Source organism: Gossypium arboreum, chromosome 12, assembly GCF_025698485.1.
Source record: "Gossypium arboreum isolate Shixiya-1 chromosome 12, ASM2569848v2, whole genome shotgun sequence".
In the NCBI taxonomy this organism is placed as follows: domain Eukaryota; kingdom Viridiplantae; phylum Streptophyta; class Magnoliopsida; order Malvales; family Malvaceae; genus Gossypium; species Gossypium arboreum.
Genome location: NC_069081.1, coordinates 18,140,178 through 18,149,293, shown reverse-complemented (window position 1 = coordinate 18,149,293; position 9,116 = coordinate 18,140,178). Strand labels below are relative to the sequence as shown.

General features: G+C 37.7%; 1 non-coding gene across 1 annotated transcript; it reads left to right on the top strand.

Annotated features, from left to right (window-relative positions):
- The first annotated feature begins 2,951 nt into the window (after nucleotides 1-2,951).
- LOC128286085 (small nucleolar RNA R71) lies at nucleotides 2,952-3,058 on the top strand. Its single transcript, XR_008276630.1, has one exon. It is a non-coding gene; the product is annotated as a small nucleolar RNA R71 (small nucleolar RNA).
- Nucleotides 3,059-9,116: the final 6,058 nt, after the last annotated feature.

Here is a 9,116-nt window from a genome sequence, read left to right as displayed (position 1 = left end):
TGTACATTGTCCTCAATGTACAAAGATAGATATACTGAAAAATATAAATATAATATCATAAGATAGGGAGAGAAATGAAACTTCCTGAGTTATGAATAGATTCCTTGAATTAGAGTTATGGAGAATAATCGGCCAAAGCAATGATGAGGGTGGAGGAGGATACTCCGGCGGTGGTAGAGGTTCATTAATCCATAAGTCCTTTGCGCTTGAAGTTTTTAGTTCCTTTTTGATGATGAGTTTTGGAGCTCTTTATGACTGTGATAAAAATCAGGAACTCTTTAGGAGGTATACTGAAGCATAATTACTTGTAATGATATAGCCAAAGAATAAAAATTGTAAAAACTCAGGATAAAATAGTATTAAAAGGAAATAAAAAAATAATTTCAATAAAATAAAATAAAATAAATAATAGGTGTTTATAGAGAAATTGGGCTACACGGCCACGGTCGTAGGGCACACGGCCGTGGGGCACACCCGTGTGCTCTCATCTCAGCCCGTACGTTTCGTGGTTTTTGAAATTGGGTGCATTGGAGTAGATGGCCATGTTACACGGCTGTGTCAATCTCCATTCGCTTCTCACACGCCCGTGTATGAAGGCGCACGCCCGTGTTATTTTGACAGGCTCGACCACTATCGGTGGGCACGGTCATGTCGATCGCCCGTGTTACTTTGGCAGGATTACTCACGGCCACGTCGCACGGCCGTGGCAACTTTGTTGGATCCCTTGTTGGGGAAACATTTTTGCTCTGTTTTCATCTCGCCAGTATTGCACTACCGTGTTGCATCCGTGGTATGTGCATCGCCTACTACAGACGCCTGCAGTATTCTTGGCCGTGTAGTTCTGGGAATCCTATGTTCAGTGACTCAATTAGTGTTTTAAATGTTAGAGGCTAAAATTTAAAGAAGTGAACACCGTTAGTGCTCGGGGTGCCTTCCGAGAAGCGCTTATTTATAGTATAAGCTTGACTTACCTCTCTTCTACATGGTCAAGGTGGTGCGAGGAGTTTACACTCCTTACCCTTCTATCAACTTTATCAATATAAGGTTTAAGATGGGTATTGTTTACCTTAAATGTGCCGAATTTGGGATGAATTACCTCGACTGTACCATTTGGGAAAATACTGAGTACCGTAAGAGGAATTTCTTCATTAGGTTCAGGAGTGGCAGTGCGAGGATCTGCCACATCTAGTAGTACTTTGTCTCCAACCTTAAGTTGATTTGGTGAGGTATTGAGCTTGTCCTGGCTCGGTTTCGGTTTATCGGGTGTTCTCTGTTTTCTGTGTCCGCCATTCATCTAGCTCCTTGATTTGTAACCTTCGTTCTTCATAGATAGGTCTTTTGTTGTTGTTTGAACACGGCTCATATGTATTCTTCGAAACTGTTTCCTGTATAAAGGGTGTCACCACATGATCAGTACTAATAGAATGATTTATACAACCACCTTCAATTTTTGATGTGTTACTCGATTTACGAGCTTGAAGGGTGATTGTTTCATCTCCCACACGAAGTGTGAGTTCACCTGTACCAACATCAATAATGGTTCTATCAGTCGCTAAAAAAGGTCGTCCTAAAATTAAAGGTGCGTTACTATCCTCTTCTATGTCTAGAACAACAAAGTCTACTGGGTATATAAATTTATCGATCTTAACAAGAACATCTTCAATGATACCCCTAGGAAATCTAATGATTTTATCAGCCAATTGAATGCTCATCCTAGTTTGTTTGGGTTTCCTAAGACCTAGCTGTTTAAACATTTTATAAGGCATAACATTAATGCTTGCCCCTAAGTCAGCCAATGCATGATGAACATCTAAACTACCAATTAAACAAGGAATCGTAAAACTCCCTGGATCCTTCAATTTGTTGGGTAGCTTATTCTGTAATATGGCCGAGCAAACTGCATTCAACTTCACATGCGACGCCTTATCCAACTTTCATTTATTTGTTAAAAGCTCCTTTAAAAACTTGACTGCATTTGGCATCTGCGAAAGGGCTTCAATAAACGGTAAGTTAATATGTAATTTTTTGAAAAGTTTAAGGAATTTACCAAATTGTTCGTCTGATCGATCTTTCCTTGTAGATTGGGGTATGGCACACTAGGTTTATATTCTGTACTCATCGGCTTTGGGTCATTTTGGCCTACCTCATTCTTATATTTGCTTGCCACCGTTTCTGGCCTTGGTTTTGCAACTAACCCTTCCTCATCTTGAATGGCAATAGTGTTGAGTTGCTCCCTTGGGTTAGATTCAGTGTTACTGGGCAGGCTTCTTGGTGGTCTTTCAGATATCAATTTAGCGAGCTGACCTATTTGAATTTCGAGCCCTTGGATCGACGCTTGTTGATTTTTAAGTGCTATCTCGGTATTCTGAAAATAAGTTTCTGACACTAAGATGAATTTTGTTAGCATCTCTTCAAGGTTTAGATTTTTCTCTCGTTGGTAGGGTGGTTATTGGAAGCCTGGAGGTGGTGATCTCTGATTCCCTTGGCCTCCCCATGAAAAATTTGGGTGGTTCCTCCAACCTACATTGTAAGTATTGCTATAAGGATTGTTTTGAGATTGAGGATTGTTATCCATGTAATTTAACTGCTCGTTCTCCATGTTGTGGCCATAAGGTGGATATTCTGAACTGCTTGATCCACCTCCACTTGCTTCGCACTGCATTACTGGGTGAACTTGTGAAGAACTAAGAAAACCATCCATTTTTTTATTCAAGAGTTCTACCTGATTAGAGAGCATGGTGACCGAATCGACGTTATAAACGCTGGTTGTTTTCGTTGGCTTTGTCCTCATGACTTGCCACTGATAGTTATTCAATGACATCTCCTTTATAAATTCATAGGCATCTTCAGGTGTCTTGTTATTGATGGTCCCGCCAGCAACTGCATCAACCATCTGCCGAGTTGAAGGATTCAGGCCATTATGAAAGGTTTGAACCTGTAACCAGAGTGGTAACCCATGGTGAGGGCATCTTCTCAAGAGGTCCTTGTATCTCTCCCATGCATTATAGAGTGTTTCTAAATCCATCTGTACAAAAAAATAGATATCATTACGTAATTTGGCTATTTTAGCCGGTAGAAAATATTTTAATAAAAACTTTTCGGTCATTTGTTCCCAAGTAGTGATTGATCCTCGTGGCAACGAGTTCAACCACTGTTTAGCCTTATTCCTCAATGAAAAGGGAAACAACCGAAGGCGAATGGCGTCATCAGAAACGCCATTGATTTTAAAAGTGTCACAAAACTCTAAGAAATTTGCCAAGTGAGTGTTGGGATCCTCGTCCCGCAAACTATCAAACTGAACAAATTGTTGTATCATTTGAATTGTGTTAGGTTTCGGTTTAAAAGTATTTGCAGCTACAGCAGGTCTAACTATGCTGGATTCAGTTCATGTTAAAGAAGGTTTAGCATAATCATACATAGTGCGTGGAGCAGAATTTTGATTAACAGCAATCGCAGGAGGTAGTGGATTTTCTTGGTTTTTAGCCATCTCCTCGGTTGTGGTTGAAGTATCGTCCTCTTGCTCTTCCTCTGTGTATCGTAAGCTTTGCCTAATTTCTCTTCGATTTCTGCAAACTGTGCGATCGAGCTCACTATCAAACAGAGTTTCTTCTGGTCATAAACTAGAAAAACCTGTCTGAAGAATTAGAAAAGAAAATAAAAATTTAAATTGCAATAAAAGTAAAATGGCTAAAGTAATAAAAATCGAGTGTTCCTAATATTCTAATTCCCCGACAACTGCGCCAAAAACTTGGTACGTGATATTCGTGACAGGTTTTAAAGATTTATGAAAGAATCGATCTTGAGACTAACTTATTATCACGATTAAGATTATCACGATTAAGGCAAGTGTACCTATCGAACAGTACTATAGTTTAGCAAGACCGGATTGTCGAACCCAAAGGAACTACGAGTACTAGTATTTACTTTCTTTTTATTATCTAGCCTAAAAATTAAGAGGTTTGGTTATCTAAACTAATTATTAACTAAGAATACACAGAAAGAAAATTTGGGAAAATAATTTTGGGAAAATTTGATTGATTAAGACAATACCCAAGGAAAAAATCCACCTAGACTTCACTTGTTATTTGACTTGAATCAGACGATTTATTCATTTGACTTGATCCGTAGAAATCCCTAAGTTATATTATTATCTCTCTCGAGACTAATAACGTCTAACCCTAGGTTGAATAATTGAAATCTCTTTCTAATTAACACCCTAAAATTGCATTAACTCGATCTATGGATTCCCTTATTAGGTTTCACCCTAATCCGGTAAAATCTTATCACCCTATCTCTGGGTGTGCAACCAACTTCGCTTAACTATGACAAATTTACTCTTAGACAGGGTCTATTCATCTGAATAAGAGCTTAACTTGAATCAATATCCTGGAATATCAAAACAAGAATTAAGAACACATAATTAAGAATAAGTCAAATATTTATCATACAATTCAGATAACAATAACAAGATCCGTCATAGGTTTCATTCCCCTTAGGTATTTAGGGGGTTTAGTTCATACTTATAAAAGAAAACATCTCAAAAGCATAAAGATAACAAAACATAAGAAAACCTAAAACTCCTGAAGGAACTTGAAGGGAGATATTCAGTCTTGATGATGAATCCGACTTCTGAGATGGATCAATCGGCTTTTCTTGAGTAATTCCTTGCTTCCTACTCTGTGTCCCCCTTCTAAGTGCCTCCTCAGATGTTTAAATAGGTTTTAGAATGCCTCAGAGCCTCCAAAATTGGCATTTTCTGAATAGGGTTATACTTGGGCTCAGTAGGGACACGTCCGTGTGACACGCCCGTGTGCGATTACTCCAGCCGGTGGTCAAGGCTATTGAACAGGCACGGGCTTGTAGTATACCCGTGTAAGTCGTGCTTCAAACTTGCCAAAGGGACACGGCCGTGTGACACGCCCGTGTGAGAAAGTCCAGGCCGTGTTGATTTCCCATGTGGGTCCATTTTCTCCGTTTTCGACCTGTTTCTCACTCTTTGTACTCTCCTATGTTCTCCTAAGTATAAAACATGAAATTAAAGGATTAGAAGCATTGAATTCACCAAATCTAAGGAGAAACCATTCATAAATAGGCTAAGCATAAGATAAAAATATGTATAAATTACGGTTTATCAAGTGGATCAATTGTAACACCCCCCGCCCATGCCCGACGCCGGGACAGGGTTCGAGGTGTTACCTGACTTAAACTCAATCAATCTCACAAAAAGCGTGCCGTAAAATTTTGATCAATTTAAAACTTTTCTTTTCACATGCAATCTGTCCCATATATGGGCTTACGAGGCCCAAAACATACATCCGGGCTGGTTCGAGACCCAACTAAGAACTCATGAAAAACTTAGAAAATCTCTTGCGTCAAGGCTCCATACGCCCGTATGGGTATAGAGCACACGCTTGTGTGCTAGGGACACGCCCGTGTCCCGAACCCGTGTCCAAAAACCTAGACATTCTGCCAAAACCACAAGACCAAGGCACACGCCCGTGTCCTATGACCGTGTCCTTCACACGGCTGAGACATATGACCGTGTCTCTTGCCCGTGTACTACTACCATGCATACTGACTTGAAAATCTTAGGTGCAGGGGACACACGGTTGGACAACACGCCCATGGGGGCCGACCGTATGTCACACACGGTCTAGACACACACCGGTGTGTCTGCCCGTGTGGACAATTACAAGGCTATTTTCCAAGCCATTTGTCACCCTCACAACATGTGCACACATACTTATCCAATAACATACAACATGACATAAATGAGCTCTTAAACATCTACAACGTGTTATGCTCAAGTCATTTTCTTATGCAATAAATATCATAAAATTTGCTCACATCATTACCACATACTGGTCATAACTATCATTACATCACAAACCTCATGTCCATCACTAAGCATACATAATCATTTCCACAAACCATTCATGAGGCATTATTAACTATTTACCAATCACCTAATCTTGCATCAGTTACTAACTCATCAATGAATCTCATTTCAATCTCTAGGTATACATGCTATAAGCCACATCACAAGAGATAGTATCATACATAAATATGAATAAACATTTAGGCCCACAACATCATTAGCCAACATAGGCCAATTCACATGGCTACAACACTTTTTCAATACAAGCCAACACCTTTGGCTAAATCATAATATCACTTACTCAACATTAAAATCCTATACATGCCATAGATTCAAAACACTAGGAATTACTTACACCAATAGCGTTAACTTGACAGTGTGATAATATCTCTGACGGCCTCCAACCCGAGCAAACCTGGCAACCCTAGAGAAAATGGGAAAGAAGGGGGGGTAAGCTTTACGCTTAGTAAGTTCATATGAAAACAATTAGCAGCTCATTTACATGTTTTATCAATGTTTACAACATATACTCAAGTTCATGACAAACTGTCTTCCTGAGCAATAGTGACTAAATTAATAATATTTGGAGCTACAAAACTCCAACTTAAGTTCTATTAATGTTTCTTGAAACTAGACTCATGTACCTTTCTACCATAAATTTTCCAAAATTTTTGGTTTAGCCAATTAGTACAGTTTATTCCTCAAAGTTACCCCTGATTCACTGTCTGACAGTTCAAACCTTTTTGCATTAAAGTTCAATTATCTCATATCACAGGACTCAAATAATGTTTTCATCTATTTCTATTGAAACTAGACTCATTAAGGATTCTAGGCATATAAATAATAACTCATAACCATTTTTGTATAGTTTATAATGATTTTCTAAAATTAGAACAGGGGATCTCGAAGTCATTCTGACTCTACCCCATGCAACTTCGAATATCTCATTATAGGAAATTCTTTTGCTTACACGGTTTCTTTTATAAGAAACTAGACTCAATAAGCTTTATTATCATATTTTATTCAGCTTCTAAATCATTTTCCACTATTTTTAGTGTATTTTCAAAGTTATACTACTGCAGTAACTCAATCTGTCAAGGCTAAGTTACTCATAAGCTTAGTGTACATACTTGTACAACTTGTAACATAACTCAAGTACATGCCTGTACGAACTCGTATTAAAGTACATAATCATACCTTCTTTAACATGCCCTCCTTAGGGCTTTCATCACATCATCCATTTCATTACCCGTTGAATACTCAGGATGCTAAAGGATGTTCGAAATTATCATACGCTGAATAGAATGCCCAAGGCCATGTCCCTCACATGGTCTTACATGGATCCACATATCGTTGCCATATCCCGGATATGGTCTTATACGAGGTTTCATGTTAGTGTCGATGCCATGTCCCGGACATGGTCTTATACTAGCACACATATCATCACATTTTCATTGAATCCTCACAAGTCAATTCCAATAGAGGCATACATCCACATTTTGTACAATATCAAGTATTAAGCACATCATAATGAAATTGAGCATTACTTTCATACAAACTTCTAATATTTTAGGCCATACACTTAATGCCATAACAATAAAGAATTTTAATTCAAGCATGATATTGCATTATTGTTACCATACGAACTTACCTCGATACCACAAAGGTGAAAAGGACGTAATCATCCCTTAATCGATTTCTTTCCGTTCTAAGTCCAAATCTCGATTTTCAACATCTAAAACATCACATTTAGCTTATTAAACAATGTACTAATCAAATTAGTCCATTGACACAACCCCTCTATTTTGCCAAATTTACCAAATTGCCCCTTGGCTCGAAAAATGATTTTTATTCAATTTATTTATTCCTTAAGCCTAGATAAACCATTTTATAGCTTTGGAAACTCACAAAAATCATTATTACACACACTAACACCTTATCCTACAACTTGGCAAACTAGCCCTTTTTAAGGTGTTTTCATGCAATTTCTTTCACAAAAGTTGTTTATTAGACAACTAAGACTCATAATCTTCCATAAAAACACAGAAAACAACACATTTACTCTCATGGAAAAACCCTAGACTCTTCAACATTTTGCAAACTAGACCCCTCGTATGAAAGCTCATGCTTTAGGGGTTCCAAAAATATAAAAATCATCAAGAAACAACCAAAGATCACTTACTTATTAGGGCTTTAAGTGGCTGAAAATTTAAAAATCAAAACCCCCATTCTTTGTTGCCATTTTCATGAGGAAGAAGAAGAAATGAAAGAGAAAATGACATTTTATTTCTTTTTCCTTATTTTAATACAAATTAGTCAATTAAAACACCTAAAAGTCACAAATTTTGGCTTTTTGACCAATTGGTCTCCCCTTGGCCTGCCACACACTTAAAAAGGGTCTAATTGCCCTTTAAATGCCTCCAATTTTAGTTCTCTAGTCTATTAACACATTTAGGCATTAACACACAACTTTTACCTTTTACGCAATTTAGTCCTTTTTTGAAATTGAACTAGAAATCGCTAAAATTAACTTACCAAAATTTACATACACTTTAAAAATTATATTATAACACATAAAATAATACTAAAATAATTTTATTTGGCCTCGGATTAGTGGTTCCAAAATACTATTCCGACTAGGCCCAAAATCGGGCTGTTATATCAATTCTATGATCAGTTTATAAGTCTCCTAACGCAATTATTGTTATTTGAGTTGTATACATTGAGTATTTTTGTTAGTAATCTAAAATTGAAAGTCAGTAAATATTTACAACTATTTAAGCCTTAATCATTAGTTAAAGCACTTCATATTACTAGACAGGTGGAAGAGATACTGGAACTCTTTCCGAAGAGAGGGTTGTTGACTAGTTTAAACTCTTTATCTCATTTTGGAAATGTATCACCTACTCCTTGTGGCTAGGACACCTCATCATTCCCAATCGAGCTCTGTTGTTCAATCTGGTTATTCACCACCTTCAGGATCATCTCAAACAAAAAGGACCTCAAGAGGTATAAGCCCTGTGTTGATGGTAAAACGAAAACAAAAAGGGGCTCTATTTTTTGTGTTTAGCCAAATACCAGTCTGGTTATAAGTGTGTGAAAAGTCAGTTATATCAGATGCTGTTGGAGTCTCATGGCCAAGAGGAGGTAGAGGAGATTTTTGGATGTCCTAACAAGTTGAAAGAGTCTAACCAGGAGGGTGAGCAGCAATAAAAACCAGTGTTATCTCTTCATGCGA